Here is a 27,734-nt window from a genome sequence, read left to right as displayed (position 1 = left end):
TCCAGGCATTACCATCATTAGTTATATCCAGGCTGTACCATAACTAGTTATATCCAGGCAGTACCATAGTTAGTTATATCCAGGCTGGACCATAGTTAGTTATATCCAGGCTGTACCATAGTTAGTTATATTCAGGCTGTACCATAACTAGTTATAGCCAGGCTGTACCATAGCTAGTTATATCCAGGCGGTACCATAGCTAGTTATAGCCAGGCTGTACCATACCATAGCCAGGATGTACCACACCATAGCTAGTTGTATCCAGGCTCTACCTTAGCTAGTGACCATGAAACCTTTTTCTTATTTAGCCAAATGTTTTTCACCCTGAAGACAAGCTTTGTGGGAAGCTCAATTTGGCAGCACCATCTGCAGTGTAACACGCAGTTAATAGTAGTGTTGAAATGCTACTCGTTGGATGACAAGCATACACAGAGATTTAAAAAGTAGCATAATCAAAACAGTTAATAATTAAGCTAAACATCACTAATTCACTATGTGATTAACGAGAAACGTCTTGGATGGTCTTTATCCTTGTCTCACCTGGTTGCCGTAGCGTCCAAGTGAGCGTCACATCCTTTAGCGATCTTTCCCTTCTGGGGGTAGAAGATGAAGATTTTCCCTGTGTTACTGCTGGTGACTGCTACAAATCGATTCTCGCCCATTTTCCTGCTATGCTGCTGAAAGTAATTACACAAAATACTGAGTTTCAATATTCTGGATATGAATGACAAATTCCATATCTGTAACGGTTTTCTTCCGTCGAAGGAGAGGAGGACCAAAATGCAGCGTGGTTAGAGTTCATGGTTTTTAATAAGAGAAACTAAACATGAACACAATTACAAAACAACAAACGTGGCAAAACCGAAACAGTCCTATCTGGTGCAGAGAACACAAAGACAGGAAACAACCACCCACAAACCCCAACACAAAACAAGCTACCTAAATATGGTTCCCAATCAGAGACAATGACTAACACCTGCCTCTGATTGAGAACCATATCAGGCCATACATAGAAACCCCAAACGAGACACACAACATAGAATACCCACACAGCTCACGTTCTGACCATCACTAAAACAAGGAAAACACAAAAGAACTATGGTCAGAATGTGACAGTCCCCCACCCCCCCAAGGTGCGGACTCCGACCGTACAACCTAAACCTATAGGGGAGGGTCTGGGTGGGCATCTGTTCGTGGTGGCACCTCTGGCGCTGGACGTGGACCCCACTCCACCATTGAGGGACAGCTCCAGACTGAAAGGCAGCTCATGACTGAGAGGTAGCTGAAGACTGAGAAGTAGCTCATGACTGAGGGGTAGCTCATGACCGAGGGGTAGCTCAGGACTGAGAGAGCTCAGGCTGGTTGACGACTCTGGCGGATCCTGGCTGACTGGCAGCTCTGGCGGCTCCTTGCAGACTGGCGGCTCTGTCGGGTCCTTGCAGACTGGCGGCTCTGGCGGCTCTGGCGGCTCATGACAGACTGGAGACTAGCAGCTCTGGACAGGCGGGAGACTCTAGCAGCTCTGGACAGGCGGGAGACTCTAGCAGCTCTGGACAGACGGGAGACTCTAGCAGCTCTGGACAGACGGGAGGCTCTGGCAGCGCTGGAGAGGAGGAAAGCTCTGGCAGCGCTGGACAGGCGGGGGCACCTGTAGGGCTGAGACAGAGACAGCCTGGTGCGGGGAGCTGCCACCGGAGGGCTGGTGCGTGGAGGTGGTACTGGATAGACCGGACTGTGCAGGCGCACTGGACCTCTTGAGCGCCGAGCCTGCCCAACCTTACTTGGTTGAATGCTCCCGGTCGCCCTGCCAGTGCGGCGAGGTGGAATAGCCCGCACTGGGCTGTGCAGGCGAACCGGGGACACCATTTAATTTTTTTTATTTTACCTTTATTTTACTAGGCAAGTCAGTTAAGAACAAATTCTTATTTTCAATGACGGCCTAGGAACAGTGGGTTAACTGCCTGTTCAGGGGCAGAACGACAGATTTGTACCTTGTCAGCTCGGGGGTTTGAACTTGCAACCTTTCGGTTACTAGTCCAACGCTCTAACCACTAGGCTACCCTGCCGCCCCACCATGCGTAAGGCTGGTGCCATGTACGTCGGCCCAAGGAGACGCACTGGAGACCAGATGCCCGGTTTCTCTCGCCCTCCGGTAAGCACAGGAGGTTGGCGCAGGTCTCCTTCCTGGCTTCGCTACAGTTCCTGTGTGCTCCCCCCAATACATTTTTGGGGCTTACTCTCGGGCCTCCATCCGTGCCGCCATGCTACCTCCTCATACCAGCGCCTCTCCGCCTTCGCTGCCTCCCCCAACGACTTCCGGCGCCGACAGAGATGGCCGCCTCGCTTCGCGTTCCTAGGAAACTATGCAGTTTTTTTTACGTGATATTTCTTACATTAGTACCCCAGGTCATCTTAGGTTTCATTACATACAGTCGAGAAGATCTACTGAATATAAGATCAGTGTCAACTCACCATCAGTACGACCAAGAATATGACTTTCGCGAAGCGGATCCTGCCTTCTGCCTTTAAACCAGGACAACGGAATGGATCCCAGCCGGCGACCCAAAAAAATGACTTCGTAAAAGAGGGAAACGAGGCGGTCTTCTGGTCAGACTCCGGAGATGGGCACATCGTGCACCACTCCCTAGCGTTCTTCTCGCCAACGTCCAGTCTCTTGACAACAAGGTTGATGAAATCCGAGCAAGGGTAGCATTCCAGAGGGACATCAGAGACTGTAACGTTCTTTGCTTCACGGAAACATGGCTCACTGGAGAGACAGTATCGAAGGCGGTGCAGCCAGCGGGTTTCTCCACGCATCGCGCAGACAGAAACAAACACCTTTCTGGTAAGAAGAGGGGCGGGGGCGGGGGCGTATGCCTTATGGCTAACGAGACGTGGTGTGATCACAGAAACATACAGGAACTCAAATCCTTCTGTTCACCTGATTTAGAATTCCTCACAATCAAATGTAGACCGCATTATCTACCAAGAGAATTATCTTCGATTATAATCACAGCTGTATATATATTCCCCCCCCAAGCAGACACATCGATGGCTCTGAACGAACTTTATTTGACTCTTTGCAAACTGGAATCCATACATCCTGAGACTGCATTCATTGTAGCTGGGGATTTTAACAAGGCTAATCTGAAAACAAGACTCCCTAAATTGTATCAGCATATTGATTGCGCTACCAGGGCTGGCAAAACCTTGGATCATTGTTATTCTAACTTCCGCGACACATATAAGGCCCTGCGCCGCCCTCCTTTCGGAAAAGCTGACCACGACTCCATTTTGCTGATCCCTGCCTACAGACAGAAACGAAAACAAGAAGCTCCCACGCTGAGGTCTGTCCAGCGCTGGTCCGACCAAGCTGATTCCACACTCCAAGACTGCTTCCATCACGCGGACTGGGACATGTTTCGTATTGCGTCAGATAACAACATTGACGAATAAGCTGCTTCGGTGTGCGAGTTCATTAGAACGTGCGTTGAAGATGTCGTTCCCATAGCAACGATTAAAACATTCCCTAACCAGAAACCGTAGATTGATGGCAGCATTCGCGTGAAACTGAAAGCGCGAACCACTGCTTTTAATCAGGGCAAGGAGACTGGTAACATGACCGAATACAAACAGTGCAGCCATTCCCTCCGCAAGGCTATCAAACAAGCTAAGCATCAGTACAGAGACAAAGTAGAATCTCAATTCAACGGCTCAGACACAAGAGGTATGTGGCAGGGTCTACAGTCAATAACGGACTACAAGAAGAAAACCAGCCCAGTCATGGACCAGGATGTCCTGCTCCCAGGCAGACTAAATAACTTTTTTGCCCGCTTTGAGGACAATACAGTGCCACTGACACGGCCTGCAACGAAAACATGCGGTCTCTCCTTCACTGCAGCCGAGGTGAGTAAAACATTTAAACGTGTTAACCCTCGCAAGGCTGCAGGCCCAGACTGCATCCCCAGCCGCGCCCTCAGAGCATGCGCAGACGAGCTGGCTGGTGTGTTTACGGACATATTCAATCAATCCCTATACCAGTCTGCTGTTCCCACATGCTTCAAGAGGGCCACCATTGTTCCTGTTCCCAAGAAAGCTAAGGTAACTGAGCTAAACGACTATCGCCCCGTAGCACTCACTTCCGTCATCATGAAGTGCTTTGAGAGACTAGTCAAGGACCATAGCACCTCCACCCTACCTGACACCCTAGACCCACTCCAATTTGCTTACCGCCCAAATAGGTCCACAGACGACGCAATCTCAACCACACTGCACACTGCCCTAACCCATCTGGACAAGAGGAATACCTATGTGAGAATGCTGTTCATCGACTACAGCTCGGCATTTAACACCATAGTACCCTCCAAGCTCGGGACCCCGCCCTGTGCAACTGGGTACTGGACTTCCTGACGGGCCGCCCCCAGGTGGTGAGGGTAGGCAACAACATCTCCAACCCGCTGATCTTCAACACTGGGGCCCCACAAGGGTGCGTTCTGAGCCCTCTCCTGTACTCCCTGTTCACCCACGACTGCCCGGACACGCACGCCTCCAACTCAATCATCAAGTTTGCGGACGACACAACAGTGGTAGGCTTGATTACCAACAACGACGAGACGGCCTACAGGGAGGAGGTGAGGGCCCTCGGAGTGTGGTGTCAGGACAATAACTTCACACTCAACGTCAACAAAACTAAGGAGATGATTGTGGACTTCAGGAAACAGCAGAGGGAACACCCCCCTATCCACATCGATAGAACAGTAGTGGAGAGGGTAGTAAGTTTTAAGTTCCTCGGCATACACATCACAGACAAACTGAATTGGTCCACTCACACAGACAGCATCGTGAAGAAGGTGCAGCAGCGCCTCTTCAACCTCAGGAGGCTGAAGAAATTTGGCTTGTCACCAAAAGCACTCACAAACTTCTACAGATGCACAATCGAGAGCATCCTGGCGGGCTGTATCACCGCCTGGTACGGCAACTGCTCCGCCCACAACCGTAAGGCTCTCCAGAGGGTAGTGAGGTCTGCACAACGCACCACCGGGGGCAAACTACCTGCCCTCCAGGACACCTACACCACCCGATGTTACAGGAAGGCCATAAAGATCATCAAGGACAACACCCACCCGAGCCACTGCCTGTTCACCCCGCTATCATCCAGAAGGCGAGGTCAGTACAGGTGCATCAAAGCTGGGACCGAGAGACTGAAAAACAGCTTCAATCTCAAGGCCATCAGACTGTTAAACAGCAACCATTAACATTGAGTGGCTGCTGCCAACACACTGACTCAACTCCAGCCACTTAAATAATGGGAATTGATGGGAAATGATGTAAAATATATCACTAGCCACTTTAAACAATGCTACCTAATATAATGTTTACATACCCTACATTATTCATCTCAGATGTATACGTATATACTGTACTCTATATCATCTACTGCATCTTTATGTAATACATGTATCACTAGCCACTTTAACTATGCCACTCTGTTTACATACTCATCTCATATGTATATACTGTACTCGATACCATCTACTGTATCTTGCCTATGCTGCTCTGCACCATCATTCATTCATATCTTAATGTACATATTCTTTATCCCCTTACACTGTGTATAAGAAATTAGTTTTGGAATTGTTAGTTAGATTACTTGTTGGTTATTACTGCATTGTCGGAACTAGAAGCACAAGCATTTCGCTACACTCGCATTTACATCTGCTAACCATGTGTATGTGACAAATAAAATATGATTTGATTTGATTCTTTGGGGCGGCGATAATCTCCTGGCTGTGCCCAGGATCCTTTCCCGTCTAGGATCTCCTCCCAAGTCCATTTCTCAAAATAGTGCTGCCTCTCCTTCTGCTGCTGCTGCTGATGCTGCTGCTGCTGCCTCTCCTTCTGCTGCTGCTGCTGATGCTGCTGCTGCTGCCTCTCCTTCTGCTGCTGCTGCTGATGCTGCTGCTGCTGCCTCTCCTGCTGCTGTTACCACGCCACTTGGTCCTTTTGTGGTGGGTGGTTCTGTACTGTTTTCTTCCGTCGAAGGAGAGGAGAACCAAAATGCAGCGTGGTTAGAGTTAATGGTTTTTAATACGAGAAACTAAACATGAACACAATTACAAAACAACAAATGTGGCAAACCCAAAACAATACTATCTGGTGCAGAGAACACAAAGACAGTAAACAACCACCCACAAACCCCAATACAAAACAAGCTACCTAAATATGGTATATGCCTCTGATTGAGAACCATATCAGGCCATACATAGAAACGCCAAACTAGACACACAACAATAGAATGCCCACCCAGCTCACGTCCTGACCATTCATTTTTTGCCAGCGTTCTACAATGTTAACCTTTGCAATGGCCTCTGGGTCAACCGACTAAGCATTTTCTGAGAGAAGGACAGAAATAAGTAAGGGAGGAAGAAAAATGAAAGAGGACAGAAAGAAAGCTAGCCTGCTGCTACATCCACTATGACAGTGTGGATTGATTCTGACAGATGATAACCTCCTTGATGCACATAATACATTGCATAATATAAATTAGCATCTTCTCTTCTCACAGCAGAAATGTCACTTGGCACCTTTAAACTCCTGCTAGAGAACGTAGTCAACCGTCTGAAAATAGTACCACTCATTTTTGAAGGACCTGTATCCTTGAAACAGACTAAGCCAAGTCCTGAACAACAAAATAACTTTCAAAGGAGAATCTCCATGAGTATGCTTTTTGGTTTAGGACCATAGGCTTAATCTGTCTGGGAAACTAGCCTATGGTGTGTATAATAAAGAATGATATGATATATGCAGAATGAGAGGCCTAACTGACAACGCCCTTCTCACAAATGACAGACATCCTGTCCTCCACTCCGTTGACTCCGTTGGGAGTCCAGGGCCTTCTGACACACAGAGAATGTGCAGTTGTCTGTCCCAGTCACACTGAGGTCATCACTGGAAGAATGAAACAGAAGCATCTACATCACTAAACGGTAAGGCAGCCATCTTTACTGCCTGTCATTCATTTCTATTGCACCGACAATATGAAGTTTCACCTCACTTTCCTTTCTTTTTCAAAGATTCCACTGTGTTTTCCACTGTTGTCCACCTTCCCAGTTCCTGTGTTCCTGGCTGGTTGGTAACACTGTGTTACATACACTCCACTCTGACATATATTATGAGATGTATGTTTCAACAGTCATGACTGTTGGGGTCATACGCTGATAGCACTAGTCATGACTGCTTATAACATCTGTAATGTCATTGTGACAGTGTTATGGAGCACTTATGTGACATAGGGTGCATGGAAGGTGTAACCTAATATGCTTTACTCAGTGAAAAGGGCAGAAGAGGGACAGTGAGAGCAGGTTGATATTGTTTAAGGCTCCACATACTTTGCCAGTAGGTCCATAAGGTGTCCCGTGGTGCTGGGGTCAGGCCTCAGAGGTGGGCCCATGATGAACTTGGCAGCGTGGGCCCAGTCTTTGTGCCAGCAGTGGGTGCCATCTGTACCCAGTCCTGCAGTCCTGCTGCTATGGGCTCTCCAAACACCGCACGGCCTGTTGGGGCACAAAGATCTCTAAAACCATGCATACATAACATAACAGAACACCATCCATGTCATGTTGAGCCTCTCTTTTACTCTCTCACTCTCTCATTCTGTCTCTCATTCTGTCTGTCTGTCTGTCTGTCTGTCTGTCTGTCTGTCTGTCTCTCTGTCTCTCACTCTGTCTGTCTGTCTGTCTGTCTGTCTGTCTGTCTGTCTGTCTGTCTGTCTGTCTGTCTGTCTCTCTGTCTGTCTCTCTGTCTGTCTGTCTGTCTGTCTGTCTGTCTGTCTGTCTGTCTCTCTCTCTGTCATTCTTTCCCACCCACAGTTCCTTCCAGCAGGCAGTGTCAGGCCCCCTCCCCATTCCTGCGTGCGTTGGACACCACCTTAGCGGCAGACTTGCACATGACGTGGACCACATAGAGCGGGCAGTTGACAGCAATGGTGACGGCTCTCTGGGTGGCCTCAGCCTCCACCTCCTCAGGACAACACAACTCATGACCCTCCGGACCTGTGATGCCCAGGGACAGCATCTACTTGGCCCCCTGCCAAGTGAGAGAAGGTCAGTTTAAAAAATGCCTCCTAAATGGCAGATAAAAGAAACTGTCTGTGTGACACAGATAAACTTTTGTGAAATATTCACAGAAATAGTTACAAAAGGTTATACAAGCATGAGCAGATTAGCATAGAACATTACACCGTGACGCAAACAGGTTTTCCTCAGCTAGTGTTGAAGGAGGAAGCTGACACGTTACAGGCTTTTTGCCAACAGACAACGGGTTTGTTACAAATACTAGTCTATGGAAGTTTAGTTGCTAATCGTTTACATGAAAGTTGTCTGTTAACTCACTCTAAACATATATACATTTATTGTGAGCATCTCCTGAATATTTTCTGTCACCAAAAAGACTTCAGATTGGGCATCTGCTGCTCTCTAGTGGTTATTCTACAGACCGCACCTTGGAAAAGAAAGTTAACAATCCAGAGCTGGAACATTTCAACCTGAATCAAACGGAACTTGGTGTTGATCCTTGGACTTTTTGTGTAACTAATATTGTATTGAGTGATCACTGCTTTTAGTATCATTTCAGGTTACCACCGACCCACCTGTTCAGCTTGAACAGAGGACAGTTACTGTAATGAACCTTGCCCCTTCAGACATTGACAAGGAACAAACAAAATAAGAGAAGTCAAATAGTTTCCGCCTTAGTTAATCATTTATTGTGCTCTTTGCTTCCACATTGCAGCAACATTAAAAACATTCTCAGCAACATGACTTAATTTTCAAACTTGAGAAAGAATGAATGGCAGAGGGGTAAAATGATCAATTATAAAATTATCAACATAAAAGCCATGAACTGTAATTCCAGTGTCATGAGATTGCAAAAGTGCAAAACACATTTGGTTTGGTTCACGTACCTCATATGAAGGAATGAGATGAGCTACTGTCCATGTGCCTTCATGTAGGCCATGACACGTAAATGGTACTCTTATACTCCTATATGAATTACATGACCAAATGAACGCCGATGATGAGTATGTTGGCTGTGTTCTAGGATGCACCTTGATGACATACATGACAAGGTACATGAGATGAATGGAGGGAACAGGACAGATAAAGATGAAGAAATGTGTGTCTGTTTGCTGTGGGTTTTGTAATACTAGCATGTATAGTAATAACATCCTCACGTGTGATATGTTACTGTCAGACATTATGTGATTTGACATCCCATAGTTATGTTGGTGCTGCAATAGAATCAATGTGTGGGCTCCTTATTTACCAACATGGGTAAAGAATCTCAAAGACAGCACACCTAGATATCTATAGCTATCCACATCCGTGAAGATTGAAAACATGGCAGTGTCTTCAATGTCAACTAGTTCAAGCACATACTGTGCTGCATAGATAGATGGAAATATAGGTACTTTATTAATCCCAAAGGGAACATTTCTTTCCAGTACCTTTCGTAACACAAACTGTAGCCCAGGTTAGGTATTTCACACACTCATGGGACTAAGTATTTCAGAACCAACTGTCAAATCTTACATCACCAAGAGTAGAACTTCATCATCTAGACTTGGACAGGGTTAGTTTTGCATGGCTTGGACAGGGTTAGTTTTGCATGACTTGGACAGGGTTTGTTTAGCATGGCTTGGACAGGGTTAGTTTTGCATGACTTGGACAGGGTTTGTTTAGCATGGCTTGGACAGGATTAGTTTTGCATGGCTTGGACAGGGTTCGTTTCGCATGGCTTGGACAGGGTTTGTTTAGCATGGCTTGGACAGGGTTAGTTTTGCATGGCTTGGACAGGGTTTGTTTAGCATGGCTTGGACAGGATTAGTTTTGCATGGCTTGGACAGGGTTCGTTTCGCATGGCTTGGACAGGGTTTGTTTAGCATGGCTTGGACAGGGTTAGTTTTGCATGGCTTGGACAGGGTTTGTTTAGCATGGCTTGGACAGGGTTAGTTTTGCATGACTTGGACAGGGTTTGTTTAGCATGGCTTGGACAGGATTAGTTTTGCATGGCTTAGACAGGGTTAGTTTTGCATGGCTTGGACAGGGTTAGTTTTACATGGCTTGGACAGGGTTAGTTTTGCATGGCTTGGACAGGGTTAGTTTTGCATGACTTGGACAGGGTTTGTTTAGCATGGTTTGGACAGGGTTAGTTTTGCATGGCTTGGACAAGGTTAGTTTTGCATGGCTTGGACAGGGTTAGTTTTACATGGCTTGGACATGGTTAGTTTTGCATGGCTTGGACAGGGTTAGTTTTGCAAGTTTTAGACAGGGTTAGTTTTGAATGGCTTGGACAGGGTTAGTTTTGCATGACTTGGACAGGGTTTATTTAGCATGGCTTGGACAGGGTTAGTTTTGCATGGCTCGGACAGGGTTAGTTTTACATGGCTTGGACAGGGTTAGTTTTACATGGCTCGGACAGGGTTAGTTTAACATGACTTAGACAGGGTTAGTTTTGCATGGCTTGGACAGGGTTTGTTTAGCATGGCTTGGACAGGGTTAGTTTTGCATGGCTTGGACGGGGTTAGTTTTGCATGGCTTGGACATTGTTAGTTGTGCATGGCTTGGACGGGGTTAGTTTTGCATGGCTTGGACAGGGTTAGCTTTACATGGCTTGGACAGGGTTAGTTTTGCATGGCTTGGACAGGGTTAGTTTTGCATGGCTTGGACAGGGTTAGTTTTGCATGGCTTGGACGGGTTAGTTTTGCATGGCTTTGACAGGGTTAGTTTTGCATGAATTGGACGGGGTTAGTTTTACATGGCTTGGACAGGATTAGTTGTGCATGGCTTGGACAGGGTTAGGTTTGCATGGTTTAGACAGGGTTAGTTTTGCATGGCTTGGACAGGGTTAGTTTTGCGTGGCTTGGACAGGGTTAGTTTTGCATGACTTGGACAGGGTTTGTTTAGCATGGTTTGGACAGGGTTAGTTTTGCATGGCTTTGGACAGGGTTAGTTTTGCATGGCTTGGACAAGGTTAGTTTTGCATGGCTTGGACAGGGTTAGTTTTACATGGCTTGGACAGGGTTAGTTTTACATGGCTCGGACAGGGTTAGTTTTGCATGGCTTGGACAGGGTTAGTTGTGCATGGCTTGGACAGGGTTAGTTTTGCATGGCTTGGACAGGGTTAGTTTTGCATGGCTTGGACAGGGTTAGTTTTGCATGGCTTGGACAGGGTTAGTTTTGCATGGCTTGGACAGGGTTAGTTTTGCATGGCTTGGACAGGGTTAGTTTTGCATGACTTGGACAGGGTTTGTTTAGCATGGTTTGGACAGGGTTATTTTTCATGGCTTGGACAAGGTTAGTTTTGCATGGCTTGGACAGGGTTAGTTTTGCATGACTTGGACGGGGTTTGTTTAGCATGGCTTGGACAGGGTAGTTTTGCATGGCTTGGACGGAGTTAGTTTTACATGGCTTGGACAGGGTTCGTTTTGCATGGCTTGGACAGGGTTAGTTTTACATGACTTAGACAGGGTTAGTTTTGCATGGCTTGGACAGGGTTAGTTTTGCATGGCTTGGACAGGGTTAGTTTTACATGACTTAGACAGGGTTAGTTTTGCATGGCTTGGACAGGGTTAGTTTTGCATGGCTTGGATGGTGATAATTTTGCATGGCTTGGACAGGGTTCGTTGTGCATGGCTTGGACAGGATTAGTTTTGCATGACTTGGACAGGGTTTGTTTAGCATGGCTTGGACAGGGTTAGTTTTGCATGGCTTGGACAGGGTTTGTTTAGCATGGCTTGGACGGGGTTAGTTTTGCATGGCTTGGACGGGGTTAGTTTTAAATGGCTTGGACAGGGTTAGTTTTGCATGGCTTGGACAGGGTTAGTTTTGCATGGCTTGGACGGTGTTCATTTTGCATGGCTTGGACGGGGATCCTTTTGCATGGCTTGTACAGGGTTGGTTTTGCATGGCTTAGATAGGGTTAGTTTTGCATGGCTTGGACAGGGTTAGTTTTGCATGGCTTGGACAGGGTTAGTTTTGCATGACTTGGACAGGGTTTGTTTTGCATGGCTTGGACAGGGTTAGTTTTGCATGGCTTCGACAGGGTTAGTTTTGCATGGTTTGGACAGGGTTAGTTTTGCATGGCTTGGACAGGGTTAGTTTTGCATGGCTTGGACAGGGTTTGTTTAGCATGGCTTGGACGGGGTTAGTTTTGCATGGCTTGGACGGGGTTAGTTTTAAATGGCTTGGACAGGGTTAGTTTTGCATGGCTTGGACAGGGTTAGTTTTGCATGGCTTGGACAGGGTTTGTTTAGCATTTGGACGCATTTTGCATGCTTGGACGGGGTTAGTTTTGCATGGCTTGGACAGGGTTAGTTTTAAATGGCTTGGACAGGGTTAGTTTTGCATGGCTTGACAGGGTTAGTTTTGCATGGCTTGGACAGGGTTATTTTGCATGGCTTGGACAGGGTTAGTTTTGCATGGCTTGGACAGGGTTAGTTTTGCATGATTTGGACAGGGTTTGCATGGCTTGGACAGGGTTAGCATTGGACTTTGGACAGGGTTAGTTTTGCATGGGTTGGACAGGGTTTTTTAGCATGGCTTGGACAGGGTTAGTTTTGCATGGGTTCGACAGGGTTAGTTTTGCACAGGGTTAGTTTTGCATGGCTTGGACAGGGTTAGTTTTGCATGGCTTGGACAGGGTTTGTTTAGCATGGCTTGGACGGGGTTAGTTTTGCATGGCTTGGACGGGGTTAGTTTTAAATGGCTTGGACAGGGTTAGTTTTGCATGGCTTGGACAGGGTTAGTTTTGCATGGCTTGGACAGGGTTTGTTTAGCATGGCTTGGACGGGGTTAGTTTTGCATGGCTTGGACGGGGTTAGTTTTAAATGGCTTGGACAGGGTTAGTTTTGCAAGATTTAGACAGGGTTAGTTTTGCATGGCTTGGACAGGGTTCGTTTCGCATGGCTTGGACAGGGTTTGTTTAGCATGGCTTGGACAGGGTTAGTTTTGCATGGCTTGGACAGGGTTTGTTTAGCATGGCTTGGACAGGATTAGTTTTGCATGGCTTGGACAGGGTTTTTCGCATGGCTTGGACAGGGTTTGTTTAGCATGGCTTGGACAGGGTTAGTTTTGCATGGCTTGGACAGGGTTAGTTTTGCATGGCTTGGACAGGGTTTGTTTAGCATGGCTTGGACAGGGTTAGTTTTGCATGACTTGGACAGGGTTTGTTTAGCATGGCTTGGACAGGGTTCGTTTCGCATGGCTTAGACAGGGTTAGTTTTGCATGGCTTGGACAGGGTTAGTTTTACATGGCTTGGACAGGGTTAGTTTTGCATGGCTTGGACAGGGTTAGTTTTGCATGACTTGGACAGGGTTTGTTTAGCATGGTTTGGACAGGGTTAGTTTTGCATGGCTTGGACAAGGTTAGTTTTGCATGGCTTGGACAGGGTTAGTTTTACATGGCTTGGACATGGTTAGTTTTGCATGGCTTGGACAGGGTTAGTTTTGCATGGCTTGGACAGGGTTAGTTTTGCATGACTTGGACAGGGTTTGTTTAGCATGGTTTGGACAGGGTTATTTTGCATGGCTTGGACAAGGTTAGTTTTGCATGGCTTGGATGGTGATCATTTTGCATGGCATGGACAGGGTTCGTTGTGCATGGCTTGGACAGGGTTAGTTTTGCATGACTTGGACAGGGTTTATTTAGCATGGCTTGGACAGGGTTAGTTTTGCATGGCTCGGACAGGGTTAGTTTTACATGGCTTGGACAGGGTTAGTTTTACATGGCTCGGACAGGGTTAGTTTAACATGACTTAGACAGGGTTAGTTTTGCATGGCTTTGACAGGGTTTGTTTAGCATGGCTTGGACAGGGTTAGTTTTGCATGGCTTGGACGGGGTTAGTTTTGCATGGCTTGGACAGTGTTAGTTGTGCATGGCTTGGACGGGGTTAGTTTTGCATGGCTTGGACAGGGTTAGCTTTACATGGCTTGGACATGGTTAGTTTTACATGGCTTGGACAGGGTTTGTTTAGCATGGCTTGGACAGGGTTAGTTTTGCATGGCTTGGACGGGGTTAGTTTTACATGGCTTTGACAGGGTTAGTTTTGCATGAATTGGACGGGGTTAGTTTTACATGGCTTGGACAGGATTAGTTGTGCATGGCTTGGACAGGGTTAGGTTTGCATGGTTTAGACAGGGTTAGTTTTGCATGGCTTGGACAGGGTTAGTTTTGCGTGGCTTGGACAGGGTTAGTTTTGCATGACTTGGACAGGGTTTGTTTAGCATGGTTTGGACAGGGTTAGTTTTGCATGGCTTGGACAAGGTTAGTTTTGCATGGCTTGGACAAGGTTAGTTTTGCATGGCTTGGACAGGGTTAGTTTTACATGGCTTGGACAGGGTTAGTTTTACATGGCTCAGACAGGGTTAGTTTTGCATGGCTTGGACAGGGTTAGTTGTGCATGGCTTGGACAGGGTTAGTTTTGCATGGCATGGACAGGGTTAGTTTTGCATGGCTTCGACAGGGTTAGTTTTGCATGGCTTGGACAGGGTTAGTTTTGCATGGCTTGGACAGGGTTAGTTTTGCATGGCTTGGACAGGGTTAGTTTTGCATGGCTTGGACAGGGTTAGTTTTGCATGACTTGGACAGGGTTTGTTTAGCATGGTTTGGACAGGGTTATTTTTCATGGCTTGGACAAGGTTAGTTTTGCATGGCTTGGACAGGGTTAGTTTTGCATGACTTGGACAGGGTTTGTTTAGCATGGCTTGGACAGGGTAGTTTTGCATGGCTTGGACGGAGTTAGTTTTACATGGCTTGGACAGGGTTCGTTTTGCATGGCTTGGACAGGGTTAGTTTTACATGACTTAGACAGGGTTAGTTTTGCATGGCTTGGACAGGCTTAGTTTTGCATGGCTTGGACAGGGTTAGTTTTGCATGGCTTGGACAGGGTTAGTTTTGCATGGCTTGGATGGTGATAATTTTGCATGGCTTGGACAGGGTTCGTTGTGCATGGCTTGGACAGGATTAGTTTTGCATGACTTGGACAGGGTTTGTTTAGCATGGCTTGGACAGGGTTAGTTTTGCATGGCTTGGACAGGGTTTGTTTAGCATGGCTTGGACGGGGTTAGTTTTGCATGGCTTGGACAGGGTTAGTTTTAAATGGCTTGGACAGGGTTAGTTTTGCATGGCTTGGACAGGGTTAATTTTGCATGGCCTGGACGGTGTTCATTTTGCATGGCTTGGACGGGGATCCTTTTGCATGGCTTGTACAGGGTTGGTTTTGCATGGCTTAGATAGGGTTAGTTTTGCATGGCTTGGACAGGGTTAGTTTTGCATGGCTTGGACAGGGTTAGTTTTGCATGACTTGGACAGGGTTAGTTTTGCATGGCTTGGACAGGGTTAGTTTTGCATGGCTTGGACAGGGTTAGTTTTGCATGGCTTGGACAGGGTTAGTTTTGCATGGCTTGGACAGGGTTAGTTTTGCATGGCTTGGACAGGGTTAGTTTTGCATGGCTTGGACAGGGTTAGTTTTGCATGGCTTGGACAGGGTTTGTTTAGCATGGCTTGGACAGGGTTAGTTTTGCATGGCTTGGACAGGGTTAGTTTTGCATGGCTTGGACAGGAGTTAGTTTTACATGGCTTGGACAGGGTTAGTTTTGCATGGCTTGGACAGGGTTAGTTTTGCATGGCTTGGACAGGGTTAGTTTTGCATTGGACAGGGTTAGTTTTGCATGGCTTTGCAAGGGTACGTTTTGCATGGCTTGGACAGGGTTAGTTTTGCATGGCTTGGACAGGGTTAGTTTTGCATGGCTTGGACGGTGATCATTTTGCATGGCTTGGACAGGGTTCGTTGTGCATGGCTTGGACAGGGTTAGTTTTGCATGACTTGGACAGGGTTTGTTTAGCATGGCTTGGACAGGGTTAGTTGTGCATGGCTTGGACAGGGTTAGTTTTACATGGCTTGGACAGGATTAGTTTTGCATGGCTTGGACAGGGTTAGTTTTGCATGGCTTGGACAGGGTTAGTTTTGCATGGCTTGGACAGGGTTTGTTTTGCATGGCTTGGACAGGGTTAGTTTTGCATGGCTTGGACGGGGTTAGTTTTGCATGGCTTGGACAGGGTTAGTTTTGCATGGCTTGGACAGGGTTAGTTTTGCATGGCTTGGACAGGGTTAGTTTTGCATGGCTTGGACAGGGTTAGTTTTGCATGGCTTGGACAGGGTTTGTTTAGCATGGCTTGGACAGGGTTAGTTTTGCATGGCTTGGACGGGGTTAGTTTTACATGGCTTGGACAGGGTTAGTTTTGCATGGCTTGGACAGGGTTAGTTTTGCATGGCTTGGACAGGGTTAGTTTTGCATGGCTTGGACAGGGTTAGTTTTGCATGGTTTAGACAGGGTTAGTTTTGCATGGCTTGGACAGGGTTAGTTTTGCATGGCTTGGACAGGGTTAGTTTTGCATGGCTTGGACAGGGTTTGTTTAGCATGGTTTGGACAGGGTTAGTTTTGCATGGTTTGGACAGGGTTAGTTTTGCATGGCTTGGACAAGGTTAGTTTTGCATGGCTTGGACAGGGTTAGTTTTGCATGGCTTGGACAGGGTTAGTTTTACATGGCTTGGACAGGGTTAGTTTTGCATGGCTTGGACAGGGTTAGTTTTGCATGGCTTGGACAGGGTTAGTTTTGCATGGCTTGGACAGGGTTAGTTTTGCATGGCTTCGACAGTATTAGTTTTGCATGGCTTATACAGGGTTAGTTTTGCATGGCTTGGACAGGGTTAGTTTTGCATGGCTTGGACAGGGTTAGTTTTGCATGGCTTGGACAGGGTTAGTTTTGCATGGCTTGGACAGGGTTAGTTTTGCATGGCTTGGACAGGGTTATTTTTCATGGCTTGGACAGGGTTAGTTTTGCATGGCTTGGACAGGGTTAGTTTTGCATGACTTGGACAGGGTTAGTTTTTTAGCATGGCTTGGACAGGGTTAGTTTTGCATGGCTTGGACAGGGTTAGTTTTACATGGCTTGGACAGGGTTAGTTTTGCATGGCTTGGACAGGGTTAGTTTTGAATGGCTTGGACAGGGTTAGTTTTGCATGGCTTGGACAGGGTTAGTTTTGCATTTTGCATGGCTTGGACAGGGTTAGTTTTTTGCATGGCTTGGACAGGTGATAATTTTGCATGGCTTGGACAGGGTTAGTTTTGCATGGCTTGGACAGGGTTAGTTTTGCATGACTTGGACAGGGTTTGTTTAGCATGGCTTGGACAGGGTTAGTTTTGCATGGCTTGGACAGGGTTTGTTTTGCATGGCTTGGACAGGGTTAGTTTTGCATGGCTTGGACAGGGTTAGTTTTAATGGCTTGGACAGGGTTTTTTGCATGGCTTGGACAGGGTTAGTTTTGCATGGCTTGGACAGGTGTTCATTTTGCATGGCTTGGACAGGGTTTTTGCATGGCTTGTTTGGTTTTGCATGGCTTGACAGGGTTAGTTTTGCATGGCTTGGACAGGGTTAGTTTTGCATGGCTTGGACAGGGTTAGTTTTGCATGGCTTGGACAGGGTTTGTTTTGCATGGCTTGGACAGGGTTAGTTTTGCATGGCTTGGACAGGGTTAGTTTTGCATGGCTTGGACAGGGTTAGTTTTGCATGGCTTGGACAGGGTTAGTTTTGCATGGCTTGGACAGGGTTAGTTTAGCATGGCTTGGACAGGGTTAGTTTTGCATGGCTTGGACAGGGTTAGTTTTGCATGGCTTGGACAGGGTTTTGCATGTTTTAGCATGGCTTGGACAGGGTTAGTTTTGCATGGCTTGGACAGGGTTAGTTTTGCATGGCTTGGACAGGGTTAGTTTTGCATGGCTTGGACAGGGTTAGTTTTGGACAGGGTTAGTTTTGCATGGCTTGGACAGGGTTTTGCATGTTTGGACATGGCTTGGACAGGGTGGCTTGGACAGGGTTAGTTTTGCATGGCTTGGACAGGGTTAGTTTTGCATGGCTTGGACAGGGTTAGTTTTGCATGACTTTGACAGGGTTAGTTTTGCATGGCTTGGACAGGGTTAGTTTTGCATGGCTTGGACTGGTTTAGTTTTGCATGGCTTGGACAGGGTGATTTGCATTTTGCATGGCTTGGACAGGGCTTGGAGGGTTAGTTTTGCATGGCTTGGACAGGGGGTTAGTTTTGCATGACTTGGACAGGGTTTGTTTTGCATGGCTTGGACAGGGTTAGTTTTGCATGGCTTGGACAGGGTTTGTTTAGCATGGCTTGGACAGGGTTAGTTTTGCATGGCTTGGACAGGGTTAGTTTTGCATGGCTTGGACAGGGTTAGTTTTGCATTGCTCTGACAGGGTTAGTTTTGCATGGCTTGGACGGTGTTCATTTTGCATGGCTTTGACAGGGTTAGTTTTGCATGGCTTGGACAGGGTTAGTTTTGCATGGCTTGGACAGGGTTAGTTTTGCATGGCTTGGACAGGGTTAGTTTTGCATGGCTTGGACAGGGTTAGTTTTGCATGGCTTGGACAGGGTTAGTTTTGCATGGCTTGGACAGGGTTTGTTTTGCATGGCTTGGACAGGGTTAGTTTTGCATGGCTTGGACAGGGTTAGTTTTGCATGGCTTGGACAGGGTTAGTTTTGCATGGCTTGACAGGGTTAGTTTTGCAAGATTTAGACAGGGTTAGTTTTGCATGGCTTGGACAGGGTTAGTTTTGCATGGCTTGGACAGGGTTTGTTTAGCATGGCTTGGACAGGGTTAGTTTTGCATGGCTTGGACAGGGTTTGTTTAGCATGGCTTGGACGGGGTTAGTTTTGCATGGCTTGGACAGGGTTAGTTTTAAATATGGCTTGGACAGGGTTAGTTTTGCATGGCTTGGACAGGGTTAGTTTTGCATGGCTTGGACAGGGTTAGTTTTGCATGGCTTGGACAGGGTTTTTTTGCATGGCTTGGACAGGGTTGGTTTTGCATGGCTTGGACAGGGTTAGTTTTGCATGGCTTGGACAGGGTTAGTTTTGCATGACTTGGACAGGGTTAGTTTTGGCTTGGACAGGGTTAGTTTTGCATGACTTGGACAGGGTTTGTTTAGCATGGTTTGGACAGGGTTAGTTTTGCATGGATTGGACAGGGTTGGGCTTGCATGGCTTGGACAGGGTTAGTTTTGCATGGCTTGGACAGGGTTAGTTTTGCATGAATTGGACGGGGTTAGTTTTTCATGGCTTGGACAGGGTTAGTTTTGCATGGCTTGGACGGGGTTAGTTTTGTATGGCTTGGACAGGGTTAGTTTTGCATGGCTTGGACAGGGTTTTGCATGTTTTGCATGGCTTGGACAGGGTTTGTTTAGCATGGCTTGGACGGGGTTAGTTTTGCATGGCTTGGACAGGGTTAGTTTTGCATGGCTTGGACAGGGTTAGTTTTGCATGGCTTGGACAGGGTTAGTTTTGCATGGCTTGGACAGGGTTATTTTCCATGGCTTGGACAGGGTTAGTTTTGCATGGCTTGGACGGGGTTAGTTTTAAATGGCTTGGACAGGGTTAGTTTTGCAAGATTTAGACAGGGTTAGTTTTGCATGGCTTGGACAGGGTTATTTTCCATGGCTTGGACAGGGTTAGTTTTGCATGGCTTGGACAGGGTTAGTTTTGCATGGCTTCGACAGGGTTAGTTTTGCATGGCTTGGACAGGGTTAGTTTTAGCATGGCTTGGACAGGGTTAGTTTTGCATGGCTTGGACAGGGTTAGTTTTAAATGGCTTGGACAGGGTTTTAGGCTTTTTTTGCATGGCTTGACAGGGTTAGTTTTGCAAGATTTAGACAGGGTTAGTTTTGCATGGCTTGGATTTTGCATGGCTTGGACAGGGTTAGTTTTGCATGACTTGGACAGGGTTTGTTTAGCATGGTTTGGACAGGGTTATTTTCCATGGCTTGGACAAGGTTAGTTTTGCATGGCTTGGACAGGGTTAGTTTTGCATGACTTGGACAGGGTTTGTTTAGCATGGCTTGGACAGGGTAGTTTTGCATGGCTTGGACGGTGATAATTTTGCATGGCTTGGACAGGGTTCGTTGTGCATGGCTTGGACAGGGTTAGTTTTGCATGAATTGGACAGGGTTTGTTTAGCATGGCTTGGACAGGGTTTGTTTTGCATGGCTTGGACAGGGTTTGTTTTGCATGGCTTGGACAGGGTTAGTTTTGCATGGCTTGGACAGGGTTAGTTTTGCATGGCTTGGACGGTGTTCATTTTGCATGGCTTGGACGGAGATCCTTTTGCATGGCTTGTACAGGGTTGGTTTAGTTTTGCATGGCTTGGACAGGGTTAGTTTTGCATGGCTTGGACAGGGTTAGTTTTGCATGACTTGGACAGGGTTTGTTTTGCATGGCTTGGACAGGGTTTGTTTAGCATGGCTTGGACAGGGTTTAGTTTTGCATGGCTTGGACAGGGTTAGTTTTGCATTTTAGTTTTGCATGGCTTGGACAGGGTTAGTTTTACATGGCTTGGACAGGGTTTTTTGGACAGCATGGCTTGGACAGGGTTAGTTTTGCATGGCTTGGACAGGGTTAGTTTTGCATGGCTTGGACAGGGTTAGTTTTGCATTTAGCAGAGTTAGTTTTACATGGCTTGGACAGGGTTAGTTTTACATGGCTTGGACAGGGTTAGTTTTAAATGGCTTGGACAGGGTTAGTTTAACATGACTTGGACAGGGTTAGTTTTGCATGGCTTGGACAGGGTTAGTTTTGCATGGCTTGGACAGGGTTAGTTTTGCATGGCTTTGGACAGGGTTAGTTGTGCATGGCTTGGACAGACTTGGACAGGGTTAGTTTTGCATGGCTTGGACAGGGTTAGTTTTACATGGCTTGGACAGGGTTAGTTTTACATGGCTTGGACAGGGTTAGTTTTAAATGTTGGACAGGGTTAGTTTAACATGGCTTGGACAGGGTTAGTTTTGCATGGCTTGGACAGGCTTAGTGGCTTGGACAGGGTTTTTTGCATGGCTTGGACAGGGTTAGTTTTGCATGGCTTGGACAGGGTTAGTTTTGCATGGCTTGGACAGGGTTAGTTTTAGTTGTGCATGGCTTGGACAGGGTTAGTTTTGCATGGCTTGTACAGGGTTAGTTTTGCATGGCTTGGACAGGGTTAGTTTTACATGACTTGGACAGGGTTAGTTTTGCATGGCTTGGACAGGCTTAGTTTTGCATGGCTTGGACAGGGTTAGTTTTGCATGGCTTGGACAGGGTTAGTTTTGCATGGCTTGGATGGTGATAATTTTGCATGGCTTGGACAGGGTTAGTTTGCATGGCTTGGACAGGGTTAGTTTTGCATGACTTGGACAGGGTTTGTTTAGCATGGCTTGGACAGGGTTAGTTTTGCATGGCTTGGACAGGGTTTGTTTAGCATGGCTTGGACGTTAGTTTTGCATGGCTTGGACAGGGTTAGTTTTAAATGGCTTGGACAGGGTTAGTTTTGCATGGCTTGGACAGGGTTAGTTTTGCATGGCCTGGACGGTGTTCATTTTGCATGGCTTGGACGGGGATCCTTTTGCATGGCTTGTACAGGGTTGGTTTTGCATGGCTTAGATAGGGTTAGTTTTGCATGGCTTGGACAGGGTTAGTTTTGCATGGCTTGGACAGGGTTAGTTTTGCATGACTTGGACAGGGTTTGTTTAGCATGGCTTGGACAGGGTTAGTTTTGCATGGCTTCGACAGGGTTAGTTTTGCATGGCTTGGACAGGGTTAGTTTTGCATGGCTTGGACAGGGTTAGTTTTGCATGGCTTGGACAGGGTTTGTTTAGCATGGCTTGGACGGGGTTAGTTTTGCATGGCTTGGACAGGGTTAGTTTTGCATGACTTGGACAGGGTTTGTTTAGCATGGCTTGGACAGGGTAGTTTTGCATGGCTTGGACGGAGTTAGTTTTACATGGCTTGGACAGGGTTAGTTTTGCATGGCTTGGACAGGGTTAGTTTTACATGACTTAGACAGGGTTAGTTTTGCATGGCTTGGACAGGCTTAGTTTTGCATGGCTTGGACAGGGTTAGTTTTGCATGGCTTGGACAGGGTTAGTTTTGCATGGCTTGGATGGTGATAATTTTGCATGGCTTGGACAGGGTTCGTTGTGCATGGCTTGGACAGGATTAGTTTTGCATGACTTGGACAGGGTTTGTTTAGCATGGCTTGGACAGGGTTAGTTTTGCATGGCTTGGACAGGGTTTGTTTAGCATGGCTTGGACGGGGTTAGTTTTGCATGGCTTGGACGGGGTTAGTTTTAAATGGCTTGGACAGGGTTAGTTTTGCATGGCTTGGACAGGGTTAGTTTTGCATGGCTTGGACGGTGTTCATTTTGCATGGCTTGGACGGGGATCCTTTTGCATGGCTTGTACAGGGTTAGTTTTGCATGGCTTGGACAGGGTTAGTTTTGCATGGCTTGGACAGGGTTAGTTTTGCATGGCTTGGACAGGGTTAGTTTTGCATGACTTGGACAGGGTTTGTTTAGCATGGCTTGGACAGGGTTAGTTTTGCATGGCTTGGACAGGGTTAGTTTTGCATGGTTTGGACAGGGTTAGTTTTGCATGGCTTGGACAGGGTTAGTTTTGCATGGCTTGGACAGGGTTAGTTTTGCATGGCTTGGACAGGGTTAGTTTTGCATGGCTTGGACGGGGTTAGTTTTAAATGGCTTGGACAGGGTTAGTTTTGCATGGCTTGGACAGGGTTAGTTTTGCATGGCTTGGACAGGGTTTGTTTAGCATGGCTTGGACGGGGTTAGTTTTGCATGGCTTGGACGGGGTTAGTTTTAAATGGCTTGGACAGGGTTAGTTTTGCAAGATTTAGACAGGGTTAGTTTTGCATGGCTTGGACAGGGTTATTTTCCATGGCTTGGACAGGGTTAGTTTTGCATGGCTTGGACGGGGTTAGTTTTAAATGGCTTGGACAGGGTTAGTTTTGCAAGATTTAGACAGGGTTAGTTTTGCATGGCTTGGACAGGGTTATTTTCCATGGCTTGGACAGGGTTAGTTTTGCATGGCTTGGACAGGGTTAGTTTTGCATGGCTTGGACAGGGTTAGTTTTGCATGGCTTGGACAGGGTTTGTTTAGCATGGCTTGGACGGGGTTAGTTTTGCATGGCTTGGACGGGGTTAGTTTTAAATGGCTTGGACAGGGTTAGTTTTGCATGGCTTGACAGGGTTAGTTTTGCAAGATTTAGACAGGGTTAGTTTTGCATGGCTTGGACAGGGTTAGTTTTGCATGGCTTGGACAGGGTTAGTTTTGCATGACTTGGACAGGGTTTGTTTAGCATGGTTTGGACAGGGTTATTTTCCATGGCTTGGACAAGGTTAGTTTTGCATGGCTTGGACAGGGTTAGTTTTGCATGACTTGGACAGGGTTTGTTTAGCATGGCTTGGACAGGGTAGTTTTGCATGGCTTGGACGGTGATAATTTTGCATGGCTTGGACAGGGTTCGTTGTGCATGGCTTGGACAGGGTTAGTTTTGCATGGCTTTGTTTACATGGCTTGGACAGGGTTTTTTTGCATGGCTTGGACAGGGTTTGTTTTGTTTGGACAGGGTTTTTTGCATGGCTTGGACAGGGTTAGTTTTGCATGGCTTGGACGGTGTTCATTTTGCATGGCTTGGACGGAGATCCTTTTGCATGGCTTGTACAGGGTTGGTTTTGCATGGCTTAGATAGGGTTAGTTTTGCATGGCTTGGACAGGGTTAGTTTTGCATGGCTTGGACAGGGTTAGTTTTGCATGACTTGGACAGGGTTTGTTTAGCATGGCATGGACAGGTTTAGTTTTGCATGACTTGGACAGGGTTTGTTTAGCATGGCATGGACAAGGTTAGTTTTACATGGCTTCGACAGGGTTAGTTTTACATGGCTCGGACAGGGTAAGTTGTGCATGGCATGGACAGGGTTAGTTTTGCATGGCTTGGACAGGGTAAGTTGTGCATGGCTTGGACAGGGTTAGTTTTGCATGGCTTAGACAGAGTTAGTTTTACATGGCTTGGACAGGGTTAGTTTTACATGGCTTGGACAGGGTTAGTTTTAAATGGCTTGGACAGGGTTAGTTTAACATGACTTAGACAGGGTTAGTTTTGCATGGCTTGGACGGGGTTAGTTTTGCATGGCTCGGACAGGGTTAGTTTTGCATGGCTTGGACAGGGTAAGTTGTGCATGGCTTGGACGGGGTTAGTTTTGCATGGCTTGGACAGGGTTAGTTTTACATGGCTTGGACAGGGTTAGTTTTACATGGCTTGGACAGGGTTAGTTTTAAATGGCTTGGACAGGGTTAGTTTAACATGACTTAGACAGGGTTAGTTTTGCATGGCTTGGACAGGCTTAGTCTTGCATGGCTTGGACAGGGTTAGTTTTGCATGGCTTGGACAGGGTTAGTTGTGCATGGCTTGGACAGGGTTAGTTTTGCATGGCTTGGACAGGGTTAGTTGTGCATGGCTTGGACTTGGTTAGTTTTGCATGGCTTGTACAGGGTTAGTTTTGCATGGCTTGGACAGGGTTAGTTTTACATGGCTTGGACCGTGATCATTTTGCATGGCTTGGACTGACTTTGTTGTGCATGGCTTGGACAGGGTTAGTTTTGCATGACTTGGACAGGGTTTGTTTAGCATGGCTTGGACAGGGTTAGTTGTGCATGGTTTGGACAGGGTTAGTTTTGCATTGCTCTGACAGGGTTAGTTTTACATGGCTTGGACAGGGTTAGTTTTGCATGGCTTGGACGGTGTTAGTTTTACATGGCTTGGACAGGATTAGTTGTGCATGGCTTGGACAGGGTTAGGTTTGCATGGTTTAGACAGGGTTAGTTTTGCATGGCTTGGACAGGCTTAGTTTTGCATGGCTTGGACAGGGTTAGTTTTGCATGGCTTGGACAGGGTTAGTTTTGCATGGCTTGTACAGGGTTAGTTTTGCATGGCTTGGACAGGGTTAGTTTTACATGGCTTAGACAGGGTTAGTTTTGCATGGCTTGGACAGGGTTAGTTTTGCATGGCTTGGACAGGGTTAGTTTTGCATGGCTTGGACAGGGTTAGTTTTGCATGGCTTGGATGGTGATAATTTTGCATGGCTTGGACAGGGTTCGTTGTGCATGGCTTGGACAGGATTAGTTTTGCATGACTTGGACAGGGTTTGTTTAGCATGGCTTAGTTTTTTGCATGGCTTGGACAGGGTTAGTTTTGCATGGCTTGGACAGGGTTAGTTTTGCATGGCTTGGACAGGGTTAGTTTTGCATGGCTTGGACAGGGGGTTTGTTTGGACAGCATGGCTTGGACAGGGTTAGTTTTGCATGGCTTGGACAGGGTTAGTTTTGCATGGCTTGGACAGGGTTTGTTTAGCATGGCTTGGACAGGGTTAGTTTTGCATGGCTTGGACGGGTTAGTTTTGCATGGCTTGGACAGGGTTAGTTTTGCATGGCTTGGACAGGGTAAGTTTTGCATGGCTTGGACAGGGTTAGTTTTGCATGGCTTGGACAGGGTTAGTTTTGCATGGCTTGGACAGGGTTAGTTTTGCATGGCTTGGACAGGGTTAGTTTTGCATGGCTTGGACAGGGTTAATTTTGCATGGCTTGGACAGGGTTCGTTGGCATGGCTTGGACAGGGTTAGTTTTGCATGACTTGGACAGGGTTTGTTTAGCATGGTTTGGACAGGGTTAGTTTTGCATGGCTTGGACAGGGTTTGTTTAGCATGGCTTGGACAGGGTTAGTTTTGCATGGCTTGGACAGGGTTAGTTTTGAATGGCTTGGACAGGGTTAGTTTTGCATGGCTTGGACAGGGTTAGTTTTGCATGGCTTGGACGGTGTTCATTTTGCATGGCTTGGACGGGTTAGTTTTTGCATGGCTTGTACAGGGTTGGTTTTGCATGGCTTAGACAGGGTAGGGTTAGTTTTGCATGGCTTGGACAGGGTTAGTTTTGCATGGCTTGGACAGGGTTAGTTTTGCATGGCTTGGACAGGGTTAGTTTTGCATGGCTTGGACAGGGTTAGTTTTGCATGGCTTGGACAGGGTTAGGGTTGCATGGTTTGGACAGGGTTAGTTTTGCATGGCTTGGACAGGGTTAGTTTTTTGCATGGCTTGGACAGGGTTTGTTTAGCATGGCTTGGACAGGGTTAGTTTTGCATGGCTTGGACGGGGTTAGTTTTAAGGGTTATGGCTTGGACAGGGTTAGTTTTGCATGGCTTGGACAGGGTTAGTTTTGCATGGCTTGGACAGGGTTTGTTTTGCATGGCTTGGACAGGGTTAGTTTTGCATGGCTTGGACAGGCTTGACAGGGTTAGTTTTAAATGGCTTGGACAGGGTTAGTTTTGCATGGCTTTAGACAGGGTTAGTTTTGCATGGCTTGGACAGGGTTATTTTCCATGGCTTGGACAGGGTTAGTTTTGCATGGCTTGGACAGGGTTAGTTTTAAATGGCTTGGACAGGGTTCAGGGTTGGACAGGGTTTTTTGCAAGATTTAGACAGGGTTAGTTTTGCATGGCTTGGACAGGGTTATTTTCCATGGCTTGGACAGGGTTAGTTTTGCATGGCTTGGACAGGGTTAGTTTTGCATGGCTTCGACAGGGTTAGTTTTGCATGGCTTGGACAGGGTTAGTTTTGCATGGCTTGGACAGGGTTAGTTTTGCATGGCTTGGACAGGGTTTGTTTAGCATGGCTTGGACGGGGTTAGTTTTGCATGGCTTGGACAGGGTTAGTTTTGCATGACTTGGACAGGGTTTGTTTAGCATGGCTTGGACAGGGTAGTTTTGCATGGCTTGGACGGAGTTAGTTTTACATGGCTTGGACAGGTAGTTTTGCATGGCTTGGACAGGGTTAGTTTTACATGACTTAGACAGGGTTAGTTTTGCATGGCTTGGACAGGCTTACAGTTTTTTGCATGGCTTGGACAGGGTTAGGTTTGGACAGGGTTTTTTGCATGGCTTGGACAGGGTGATAATTTTGCATGGCTTGGACAGGGTTAGTTTTGCATGGCTTGGACAGGGTTAGTTTTGCATGACTTGGACAGGGTTTGTTTAGCATGGCTTGGACAGGGTTAGTTTTGCATGGCTTGGACAGGGTTTGTTTAGCATGGCTTGGACAGGGTTAGTTTTGCATGGCTTGGACAGGGTTAGTTTTGCATGGCTTGGACAGGGTTAGTTTTGCATGGCTTGGACAGGGTTAGTTTTGCATGGCTTGGACGGTGTTCATTTTGCATGGCTTGGACGGGGATCCTTTTGCATGGCTTGTACAGGGTTGGTTTTGCATGGCTTAGATAGGGTTAGTTTTGCATGGCTTGGACAGGGTTAGTTTTGCATGGCTTGGACAGGGTTAGTTTTGCATGACTTGGACAGGGTTTGTTTAGCATGGCTTGGACAGGGTTAGTTTTGCATGGCTTGGACAGGGTTAGTTTTGCATGGCTTGGACAGGGTTAGTTTTGCATGGCTTGGACAGGGTTAGTTTTGCATGGCTTGGACAGGGTTTGTTTAGCATGGCTTGGACAGGGTTAGTTTTGCATGGCTTGGACAGGTTAGTTTTAAATGGCTTGGACAGGGTTAGTTTTGCATGGCTTGGACAGGGTTAGTTTTGCATGGCTTGGACAGGGTTTGTTTAGCATGGCTTGGACGGGGTTAGTTTTGCATGGCTTGGACGGGGGTTAGTTTTAAATGGCTTGGACAGGGTTAGTTTTGCAAGATTTAGACTTGGACAGGGTTAGTTTTGCATGGCTTGGACAGGGTTATTTTCCATGGCTTGGACAGGGTTAGTTTTGCATGGCTTGGACGGGGTTAGTTTTAAATGGCTTG

General features: G+C 46.8%; 1 pseudogene; it reads right to left on the bottom strand.

Moving 5' to 3' along the window:
• Window positions 1–536: 536 nt before the first annotated feature.
• The window catches only part of LOC135521589 (dihydropyrimidinase-like), a 43,846-nt pseudogene continuing 16,648 nt past the window's right edge, over window positions 537–27,734 (bottom strand).

This window comes from Oncorhynchus masou, chromosome 30 (genome assembly GCF_036934945.1).
Source record: "Oncorhynchus masou masou isolate Uvic2021 chromosome 30, UVic_Omas_1.1, whole genome shotgun sequence".
Classification (NCBI taxonomy): Eukaryota; Metazoa; Chordata; class Actinopteri; order Salmoniformes; family Salmonidae; genus Oncorhynchus; species Oncorhynchus masou.
This window is presented reverse-complemented; position numbering and strand designations above follow the sequence as displayed.